Raw genomic sequence first — 11,997 nt, 5'->3', positions numbered from 1 at the left:
ATCTTTTGTTTCCTCAAAATTCCAATTTAATAAAATGACGGTCGTCCAACATTGGAATACGGCAAGGCTAATGCAATTCTCTTTTTGATTTTTTATTAAATCAATTTTTCAAGAGAGAGATATATATATATATATTATTGTATATATACCTAAGTGATTTCACGCGCTTTTTGTTTAACGTCAGTCCGACTTCAGAAGTGTTTTGCTTCTCGCTACGCTTGCTTAAGTGTTAATACTAATCAGAGAGATGGATAAGCGACGCTATACGACATTTTTAATTAGATTTACTCATTTAATGAGCGCCGGCTTATCTTTTCGCTGGCGCCGCCGTCGAATCGTCATTATTCCAAGATGATTGAGTTAGTTACGTCAATTAGATAATGATCTGAGAGCATCCTATCGTCCACTGAACGCTAGTTAATGACCACTCTAATAATAGTGTAACACACGTGCCGAAGATGCCTATGAGCTAGGTATCGACATTACCTAGAATTTCGCTTCCCATTCCGACACGAAACTCACGTCGAGAAATTCTGACGGGCCATTTTGAGTTTTACAATAGGTTCGATTTTAACAAGTCGCAAAGTTCTCTTTCAGCCGTAACTAGCTTGACATTTTAATATAGGTACGTAAGCCCCCCCCCCCCCAGCCTCCAGCTGCAAACTGGAGCTTAATTTTATTTTATTTCGTTTCATAAATTTTTGCTTCAAAATTATTAATTTAGTATTAGGTACAAGTAAAGGAGTCTTGAGGATCAAACTTTGCAACTAATAAATTTCAAAGTTCCGATCGCAAATTAAATGAGATAAATACTCCTTGCGTAAAAGTCAATCTTTCTCAGTTTTACATAGCTTCGTTTATCTATCAAATAACTCGGTAAAATGTATTTCACGGATTGCGGCCCGTAGAATATTGAGAGAATACTTAAGAATATTTAAAAGTGCCTGCGTCATCGTGCAAACTTTAAATGTATCCTTACCGTTGCCTACGCCTCGCGTATTTTACAAGGCAAGCTGTAAATTCTCTCTTCCGCCGCTTACAAGAGAAGCTACTTCGCTCGTGTTAAGTCGCGGATGATAAAGGTTTATCGCTCGTTCCAGGAAAATGCGTAAAAAAAAATCGTCGTCGTATAATGTCAAATCAAACCGTGGCGTTATACACGCCACGATCGTCGTGTCTTTGCTTATCATTTTACGAGGAGAATCGTTCGGCGTCACGGGGGATGAAGTGCACGTACATGCGTGTAGTGTTTGCGCGCAATGCCGTTGTTAACAGATAATCGATACCGAAACAATCACGAGAGTATTTCGAAATTGGTGGCACAGCGGGAAAACGGACTTTACAACGACCTTTAATTGCAATTAGGATTCATTAATTTCTGTGCGCGAGACATGAGGGTGTCATGAGATGCTTAGAAATAAGACTCGCGAGTTTCTTTTGGTATCAATATCGTCTGTAGGCTAGGGATAGGTGTCGAGCTCCAATCATATTTTGCATTTATTTATTAATTTTTATTATTAAGGCCGACTCAATACTTCGATATGTGGTTTTCCCCAAGGCTCTTGGAGCTGCCAAGATTTTTAGACGTCTTTAAAATGTCTTATCCGATTTCTTCTTTAGTTGACTTAACTGAAATAGTCAGTTCTCTCGTCCCTCCTCGCCCTGTTCCGTATTCTGTATTTTATTATTCTTTTACAAAGGGCAAAGTGAGAATACGGCGAAAGACACTACAGAATTTAAATTATTTTGCTACGTTTGCCTCAATTCCTACAAAATATCAAGGCTGGTACAATTGATGAATTAATCTCGTGCCTTCTCGCGTCGCAATGATCTCTCTTTGTTCTCTATTTACTTGATCGCGCAATAAAGGAAGAGTGCAGCGAAGATACGAAATGTTAAGTATATTTCAAATTCTCCGTGTTTCCATCATTCTATCGAGTCTCTCGCCAATTTGGAGCAAGCGGACATTTAATAGAACGTCATCCCCGTAATTTCTGAAACGTATTACGAATTTTTCTGCGTCTAAGCTTGCTTAAAAATTTTATCAAAGTGAAATCTATCCGAGAGAGATTAAATGCCGAGTAAAGTTTCTGCTCTCTTACTCGATACGCAGCTCTCACGTATACGCACACGCGAAGATTTCGACATTTTAATTTAATTTTATATACTTAAAACTAATCGCTTCTAGAATTGTTATAGAACGTGAGCAATCTGACGCGATCTGCATATAAAAATAATTGATAACCGACCCCGGTTTATCGTTTCTTCTGTTGAACTCGATCGTTGACTCTGCACGAAATTGCGTCCTGGCCACCTTGCGTGTTCGTCCGATCGACGTTCTGTTCTCCTTTTCCTCCCAATTTCGTTCCCGTAATATCTCGCAAGCGAGCGTGTCTTTCGTGAGAGAAACGCATTGAGTTACCCGCCGAAGCCTTTTACAATCTCTTCCGCTCAGGCGAATGCAACGTACGAGAAACGAAACGTCACTCGCGATGAAATATACCGCTGGCGATCGGTGCATAAATAAAAAAATGTGGAAAAAAATATGGAAACAAATTTTATTATACACGAAGTCGTAAAACACTTATTGTTAGACACAAAGCCGTGATGTACGTATGCGTAATACGGCTTCGCGCGGAGCTCACTTTAAGCAACAATTTTCGCGGCCGAACAAATATGCCGTGCTACGTAACTGGGTTTGATACTTTTATTTCTTAATAAAACGACATTTTCTAAATATATTCCCTCATCATTTTTCATTCACGATTTACGCAATTAACTTACGTAAACCGGGTGATAGATATTTTTTCTTCATTTCAAGTCTCAGTGAAAAATGATATAATCAATTTTATTCATTGATTTGTCAGGGAATTTTTCTGGTATGCATTTGTCGCACAACTCTGTGGGAACATAATTAAATTGATAGAAAAATATAGAAATATTAACATTTATAAAAAAAAACTAATAAAAAGTTCTATGGCTCAAATGTGATAGGCACAAATTTGAAGGAATAGAGGGCTCGGGAAATTTATTAAAAAATATAGAAATACCTCAATAGATCTCGGAAAAGGATACACGAATCTTTCCCTCTATGGTATAAATCTGTGTCGATCTAACTTGTCCGCAAAATAATAGAATGTGGATTTGGAATTAAGGTAGCTTACTCTCGGTTAGCGAATTACGGTTCAGTTAATTATGAAACTCGATATATTAGTAGATATTTGTCCAAAAATTACTCAGTTAAAGTTTTGTTAACTTTCAGAGCGTGCAGAGAGAAGAGTTTTCAGCATTTTCATTTTTACGCGTTTATCACGGAGTCTTATGGGAAATCACGTTGTGTGTGTGTTGGTACATTCAATTCCGTATTTTACAACAATTACAGTTCAGATTATTATAAAGATTGACAGGAAATAACTTTAAAGCCTGAAGAACATGTTGCGTACTCAAAAATACTGATTCAGAGCGTAGGAATACGCAAATTTATATCAAATCTCGATAATCTCACGGGTAGCCGGCCGATGTGGCAACGTCGCAAAAGAGGTTAGAGTGTGCGCTATCCATAATATAATATTATCTGCATGCTGGACAATTCGTCAGTGTAAATGTTCCAGTCACGAAAAAAGTAATGCTTAATTAAATTAATCATTTATCACATAGATTTTTAAACGTTTGAATTAAAAAAGATTTCTGGAAATATAATGAAACACATACATAGCAACAATAATAATTATATAATATATTTTATTTTTAAACAGAAAATCTTAAATCATCTTTACCATCTTTTTCAGTCACTCTCTTGCCTTTCCAAGAAAATATTTTAGCACGCTTTTTTTTATCTTCACGATTTGAGGATTCGATCTGCTCCTGCTTTGACTTTGTACACACAATGACACAAGAAGCGTGCGAAGTTCGCTTATACATTGAATGTGCAATCAAATGTTTACGCGATGTTGCCACATCAAAGTACCGAGTGAATCAAATACGAGAATACATACGTTTGACTAGCTACGTACCGAGAGAACTCCCTTAAGGGGATGCTGGAGTGATTCTGCACTTTCGCACCTTTTGCACTTAAAACTGTCTGTTTCGTGGAAAGATTTGTGTAATACACAAATTAAATGGCACGTGTACAGATGATCGAAAGCAGCTTGCTATTCCGGCTAAATTAAAGAACAATATGATATCACTGAAACTATGTTTGTAAGTCTAATAAAAAATAATAGTGAGCAACACATATACTACATGTACTGTATGTATGTGTTGCTCACTATTATTTCTTATTGGACTTATAAACTTAGTTTCAATGATGCCGTATTATTCTTTCATTTGGCCAGAATAGCGAGCTGCTTTCGATCTGTACACGTAAGTCATTTAATTTGTATATTATACAAATGTTTCCGCGAACTGACAGTTTTTAGGTTAGAAAGGTGCAAAAGTGCAGAGTCACTCCAGCATCCCCTTAAGCTCTGTATCAAACAGCATTCCTCTTTTATGAAAGAACGTTTTATCATTATTATCACCGCGATTAAGAGTAAGCAAGTAAAGCGCCGTTTCCTTTGTCCTTCGCTGAACGCGGGGGTGACATACTTATCACACATTGCCGTCGCGTTTCCTTCAACTTCTGACTACGAATACCTTGGCGACCAGTTTGAAGCAACTGTCTATTCTCGCCCAAAGCGTGCATGGTATTTTGTATCGCGAAATTACCGGCGGGAAATGCTTCTGCTTTTCAGTGTCTCGTGGACCACGGATGTACGAGTAGCATGCAGGTTCATTGTGTTATAGCCATAGACGTAGCATGCAGGATCATTGTGGTACTACAACCTTTGATCCTTAATTCAACCGTTCGCAAATAATGGCAATGTAGACCACGCTCTGTGCAAACTCTGTTAACGTTTGCAGACTGCTCTTTTCCTGCGAAATACCGAGACAGCTGTCACGAAGCGCGTTTCGACAGACCGAGTATTATCTCTGACAATTAGCGACTTCGCATTCCGACGTTTATTTATCATCCGGCGGGTAATGACAGTAGCTTCGTCCCGGTCGATCGGTAGATTGAAGGAAACGAAACTCATTAATACATATCGGCTGATAGTTGAGACGCTGGGGAAAGTTTCTGTTGGAAATCTGCCGGGCCGGTTTAAGGACCTTTCCGCAATGAAAAGAGTCGACGTGGAAACCTCACTCGCAGCGCTAAATTTTCATAAGCTCCTTCGCAGACGTTTACATTCAACACCGTAGAGATTAGGCAGCACTAATGACACGATTTGTTTTTCTCCGAAGCTTATTCGTGAAACTTTAAATTCAAGCAAGATAAAAAAGACAATTTCCCCGGAATTTTAGGCAAGAATTGGGGGGGGGGGTGGGATTTTTATGGACAATGTTTTAGGCTTATATAAATTATATCTCCGCAAGGGCGCGCGTTGTTGCTACGACAGAGTAACCGAAGGTGAGAGAATAGGGCGAGCGAGAAATTATTCGACCGTCTCGAAGGTGGCAGTTAAATTAAATTTGGTCACGTGCAATCGCCGCGCCGGCGACCGCGTCGCCGCTCATTAAAGCGATGCTCCGGAATTAAAGCGCAGCGGCACCGCGTGTCGCCGGTAAAGTGATGAATGAACGAACGAACACCGATCCCCTTTGTGAAAGAGCTCGCCGACTACTTTACTGAATGGATCTTTAATACGCGAATGAAAAAGCATCGCGGCCGATGGTGAGCTCGCAATTGTTTCACAAAGGTAACGATGACGATTACAATATTAAAAAACGTCACGCGCTTCAGCGTTAATTAGAACAGAGATATTCTACGTTGACACTTTAATAAATATCGTTTTAATGAACTGTAAGAATAATTTAACAATGTTTTAATATTATTATTATATTGTTACTAATTTTATATATAATGCACGACTGTTATACGTAATTGTGTGCGTGTCACACTTCCTTCCTTTGCAAAAAGTATTATTTCAATGCTTCGGTCATACGATGCTCCACATACGAGATATTCTAAAAGAGAGGATCTATTTTATTTCCTAAAAGTTAGAGGAGAGTCCTCTATTATGAGATAGGCCTCTAATATGAGACAGCGGGGTTTCTGTTAAATTAATAGGCATCATCCGTTGATTCCACCATGAATTTACTGCTTCGGTCACACGATGCTCTACATACGAGATATTCTAAAAGAGAGTATCCATTTTATTTTCTAAAGTTAGAGAGTCCCCTATTATAAAATAGGCCCCTAATATGAGACAGCATCTCTGTTAAATTAATAGGCATCATCTGTCGATTCCACCATGAGATTATTGCCGTTGCACGGGAAAAAATCTCATGTTACATGTGTATGTCTCGATCATGTAATATCTGATTATACCTCATGAGCTCGAGTTTTAAAAATCATCAGAGTCTCAGAGATTTGACACTTTCCTTGAATGTTCGACGTTATCTATTGAGATCTAACTAAATCTATAATTAAATGTCCTAAGAGAACATAAGACCTCAATAGATAATAACAATGAATCTTCAATAAAAGCGTCAGATCACTGAAGATCCGATGATTTTAGAATTGGATATAATTCGATATTACACGATCGAGACAAATATGAGATATTTCCATACTTTTTGCCGGGTGGGGCGAAATTTGTTCAGTGAAAAATTCATTGTTACTTTGTGTAATCGTTGCGACGAAAGATTTGCGATTGAATTTTGGTGTTGAAAACCTGCTATCTCATATAATAGAGGACTTTCCTCCACATCTTTCGCTTCGATATGATTGCTCATAACGAATGAGACAACACTTGGCGAAACATTTTTCAAGCAAAAATGCTGTAAAAATGTTATTAAAAAAATTCCAAATTACAATATGAAATACCGATAAGACAGTAATGCGTGCCACGACGCCGTGCCCTTTGCAATGCACATTTCATGAAAGAAGCCAGCTACTTCTAAACACGTCGTCGACATTCAAGAACACATGCGAGAACATTAGGTAGCAAATGACACGTCGTCGCGCTATTATTTAACATAATGCCCCGTCGACACTTGGACAAACCGGCGACATTTGAATAAGACTGCCGTTTTTTAGAAGCTTACGCTACATTGAACGACTCCGCCGCCTATCCCTTCTCTCCTGATTTACATCTTAATTCGCCCGCTCGAGTGACGCTCGCGTTATCTACTTTTGTTTTAATTAGAGAAAAAGTATACAAGTTTATTATGCAAAGTAGCTTCTTCTCTGTACCTTTGAAATCTATTTTCACACACCAACGATAATTTTCTCATTTTTCCCCCGAAACAATTTTATCATTTTTGAAATGGACACGTCGAAATCCAATACAGTGCAATATAAACGTTTCTTAGAGTGTTATTAGAGAGATAACAATTATATAAATGTTATTTTCATTTAGTCTTGCGAAAATATACATTTCTCAAATAGATGAGGTGGCATGTAATAGTACGAGAATTTCAAGATTATCTTATTTCACGGTGTTGAAATTCCTAGCTAGGACAGTGTTCCTCAGTCTTCCCTGGTTCTATAATAATTTTCTCGCGTTCACATGAATATTCGCTTTGAAATCTGAAATATCTGTTATTCTTCCTGAATTGTCGAAAAATTCCTCAAAGTCTTTCTTACGCTTCCCGAGACTTTCTTTCAAGTACGCCCGCACGGCATTTTCGGCGCGTGACATTTAACAGAATTGCGCGCTCGCAATTTCTAAATACGGACCGAAATGATTGCGACAATCCTTCTCTGATTTCAGCCATCGGTGTGACCGATTGGTCGTCTGACGTTAGCGCGCGTGTCGCAAGTCATGTCGTCAGCAAGCTAATCGTTCGCTCCCCCGTGGACCGGACTGAAAAATTGCTCTCGTGTTTCGAAAATAAACAGTACCGTTACATAAATAGCGTATCCAATATCAGCATCCCGAAAATGTTGACGCTGTAAATTACAAATATTTGAAGGCGCCCGTATTTGCAATTTTAAATGTGACATGCAAAACTGGCGACGTGGCCATTGAATTTTCAAATTACGAGTCCAAGTCTCTCGGATTGCTGTTTGTGAGAGAGGAGCGTCGGTGATTCATCGAGCGGAAATGAACCGCTCAATGGGTCGCGTTCTTTCATCAGAGAACGACGTCGTCTTGTGTTGTCTCAAGGAGAAGGAACATATCACCCGAGATTATGTTCTTCCATATTGTATTCTCCCATACATACGAGTATGTATACGTAGACGTATACAATGTTATATAGGTATCAATGTGAACTAATTATTTCGTTTTCTTATAGCTCCTGTACTTTTGGCTTATCTATCGCTTATTCCGTTTTCTAACGTTGACGACAAGACACATTGTACAACGAAATTTCTGACTTCTAACTTAATGTTCGCATCTCTAATCTGACGAGTCTTGTAAGTTTTATTATATAAAACAACACCTTAATTTCCTCTTCTGTTATGTAAGAGCTTATCCTAATTTAGTTCATATTTTGTCGATCTGTTCTTCAGATATTTGTAGGCACTCTGGTAAGTTTGTTACCTGAAGAGGACCAGTAGTACTGGCCGAAACGTTGTGTTTTATTATAATAAAGAGTTGCCACTAAGGTCGTTTCAATACTCACTAGAATTCTTAATTATTTTATCTCACCGATGTTCGCCGACATTATTGCATTTCGTCGGGAAAGATCGAAGATTACCGAAAAGGAAAGGAGAGTCAGGTAACTCTCGTATCTTTTTTATTACTTTCGCGTTTGACAAACGAGCTGAAGAGCGTAACATGCATATCGTCGAGATTGATGGGACTGGCTGACATTGCGGTTTATCAAGATTGGTTGAGACTGCAGCGATCAGATAATTCAAAGCAAATGTGGGACATATTGGCGGCTCGATATAAAATTGCTGTGCTAAATAATTTATTGCTTTATCCGTCACTCGTCGTTGTTTTAATATATCTCTGGGGGTATTTATTTCATACCTTTTGCTTTTGCCAAAATATTGGAATAAAATGTTTAAATAGATTTTTAGCTCGGTACTTGGGCGGTTTCGTTTATGATTTTTTTCGTTATATCTGCATTTGTTTAGAAACTGCGAGAATAATAGTGGATAGAAGCATGGGTGGGTAGCTTGAAGTGACGCGCTCACACGTCGGACCATAAAGTTACTCGTTCTACTTCGTATAATTGATAGTAACTCCTTTAAACGAATGCGTGACGACAAGGACGGAAAATTCGATAGATCCAATATGTTATGATACGCAATATTTCTGTGAAAAATATAAGATAATAACACAGTACTGTGACAATTGACACGCGAGATTTTATCAAAATAAAAAAATAATATCAACGTGTCCCGATGGAAGGTTCGTAAATAATGAAAGGAGAGAGAAAATCAGCCATTTGAGAAAAATTAATAATATCGGATGCTGTGTCTGCTATTAAATTATAAAAATGCCAAAATTTGCACTCCCGTGTAAAACATTTATATCTGAACGGCTGAGGGAAAGGCGGTATTAATATAAATTGCACTTTAGCCCAAACCCGCAATTTACATTCTGTGTTAAAAACATCACTTCGTTAACTACACGAGTTGGGAAACGCGTACAACGTTTCGTTGCAAATTGCGTAAAACTCGCGAAATTCATTACGGCTTAAAACGATCGAGCAAGTGGAGAAACGGAGTGCGTGGCGCACATTAATGCGCGTAACTTATTTTTAGGACAACTGGACAAATATGTCGTTCTCTTCTTTTATACAACGGGTGTTTGGCGCCCCCAAAAAACTGTCTCGTTGCAAACGGATTTCCATACAAAACGGATTTTCTATTGTTGTTTTCCTGCGTCGTGGGCAGACTTTTGTTGCATCGCTTGTTCTTCGACAAACAAAGTAAGGATGCAGGACGACTGTTTGCGATTGTTGTAGATTCCTAGCGTTTACATATGTTATTTATCGCGTGTGTGCGTTTGAGAGTATTTGAAAATCCACATTCCGTCGCTTGTACGCATTCGTTAATAATTCATCGATAACAAATTACAAATAAAAATACAACTGAATTATTTATGGCAAGACATCTGTACATTTCTCATGGCTGCGTTTGAGAGAGGCAATGCACGAAAAACGAAACCACACGTTTAATATCTCGCTGGTACGGACTAAGAGTTAATAAAGGAAGAAGAAAGGATTCGTAAACTTTATATACGTAAGGCGGTAAGTTTATGATCAAAAAACAGCGGCCGAGTTGAGAAAGTTGGGGGAACTAGGAGAACAGGCTAGGATAAATGAGACTTTACGTGCAGAAGCATGGTTTCGCTCTCGTCAGTTTTTCGGAACGAATAAATATGCATCTTTGATTTAATAAATCGCAATCGATATGTACGTATGGCACGCAGTAAATAGATATTGATATTTCCGATTATATTATATGTCAGCGGCGCACCAATATTAAATTGTACGTCAATTTAATAATGCGATTAGATTTCCAATTTTGGCATAAGATTTCAAAACCGATCGGCAATTGATGCATAAAAGGCAAATGTATATAATTTGCTAATTACTATCAGCATAAAATCTTGTCTAGTAATTGAAAATATTAATGAATATGTATGAGATGTAGTCCGCGCCAATGGAAAGCTTTGTTCACCGCATACGAAGTAAGTTCTCGCAAGATTTCGCATAAAATATGACGTCCGTAACTTATAAAATTGTCGTACGATTTTATTTGAAAATGTAGGAAGATCCCGTTGAAAACTACCGGTAATCTATTCACCGCGAATTCCAAATAATTCTGGAACACCTTATGGAATCGAGTCAAGATAAACGTCCAAAGTTAATAGAAACCGAAAGAGTTGGGATACTCGGGGAAAATCAAACGTGAAAGTTCGGAATGTCGTGCGCCAACTTATATTTTCTAAATGACACGTTATTGCAGGCGCTATTCGCCTTCATTCACGAGCCACTCAATCAGTGAACATTTACATAAATAACGCGCTGGTGGGCACCGTCATGCAGATAACGAGGACGTAATTTGATTCACGTTTGCGCATCAATTTACGGCAACAACTCCATTACGCTCGAACAACAATCTCCTCGAATTTGCAGCATCGTCCGCATATCGGAAAACGAACCGGGAAATATCGCGGCTCATTATACCACTTTACAAAATCAGATTCTGCAAAGGTTGCCTCGATCCGAGGCAAAGATCTCGCGTTGCGCGAACGAAAACGGAATTGTTCCGTTGCGTGGTCTGATTTGATAAGGTTTCTTCTACTGAAATATCTCGAATCGATCGCAAACGTTTTGAAATGCCTAGAATCTGGAATGTTTGTGACGAAAGGGAGTCGATGACGGTCGCTACTTCTTAACGAATTTACAAGTCCTTTTAATTAAGTAGTTCAAAACGATATCTGTAATATAATATAATTACACGCGTGAAATTATTATGGAAGATGTCCCAGTATTATAATAAGTAATTTATTATATTATTAATAAGTTTGAGTTATAATTAAAAACCCGAGTGGGAAGATCCTGGTGTCGCAATGAACATTTATTATAATATCGCATTTCGTATTATCGATAACTTGATCAATCGCTGGTACATTGATTGAATTACGTCTAACTATGCATCACACTTCCATTATGCATTTCATCATCGACCCTTAAAATGACCAATTATGTTTCATTATCGATCCTTGATGACTAATTATAATAGTTACATAGTAGATAAAAGAATATCGTTGTTCGGTATTCGATATAATTTAAATTGTAGCGAGAAGTAATTCTTCTCCTTTTTTCAGATTCGGTAATTGAATCGCATTATTGCCAGCGCGACTGAAGAAATGCATGTATTTCTAAATTCTAAATCGTCCAATTTCAATATTTCTATTCTGTAAAAATTTTTATTTTTTGGATGAAATAAAACGTAATAAAAAGAGGTCGAATTGAACAATAAGAGTAGCCGCGTATTATGCAATTGTATTTTTGTTTTTTAATTGTATGCTGCAAAGTCTCTAA

At 38.0% G+C, this 11,997-nt stretch overlaps 1 protein-coding gene across 7 annotated transcripts in view; it reads left to right on the top strand.

The window, feature by feature from the left end:
• Positions 1-11,997, top strand: part of LOC105559600 — a 31,966-nt gene that overhangs the window by 9,576 nt on the left and 10,393 nt on the right. For 2 of the 7 annotated variants that reach the window (XM_012008014.1, XM_012008019.1), the window contains exons 2-3: positions 7,758-8,213; positions 8,284-8,404. The exons of 3 other annotated variants lie outside the window; for them this stretch is intronic. The gene's annotated coding sequence lies outside the window, so the exon portion shown is untranslated. The remainder of the gene's footprint in view (positions 1-7,757; positions 8,214-8,283; positions 8,405-11,997) is intronic. 2 more of the 7 variants (XM_012008016.1, XM_012008017.1) reach the window with 1 other exon arrangement.

Source organism: Vollenhovia emeryi, unplaced genomic scaffold (assembly GCF_000949405.1).
Source record: "Vollenhovia emeryi isolate VEMERY1.0 unplaced genomic scaffold, V.emery_V1.0 DF939262.1, whole genome shotgun sequence".
In the NCBI taxonomy this organism is placed as follows: Eukaryota; Metazoa; Arthropoda; class Insecta; order Hymenoptera; family Formicidae; genus Vollenhovia; species Vollenhovia emeryi.
This window is presented reverse-complemented; position numbering and strand designations above follow the sequence as displayed.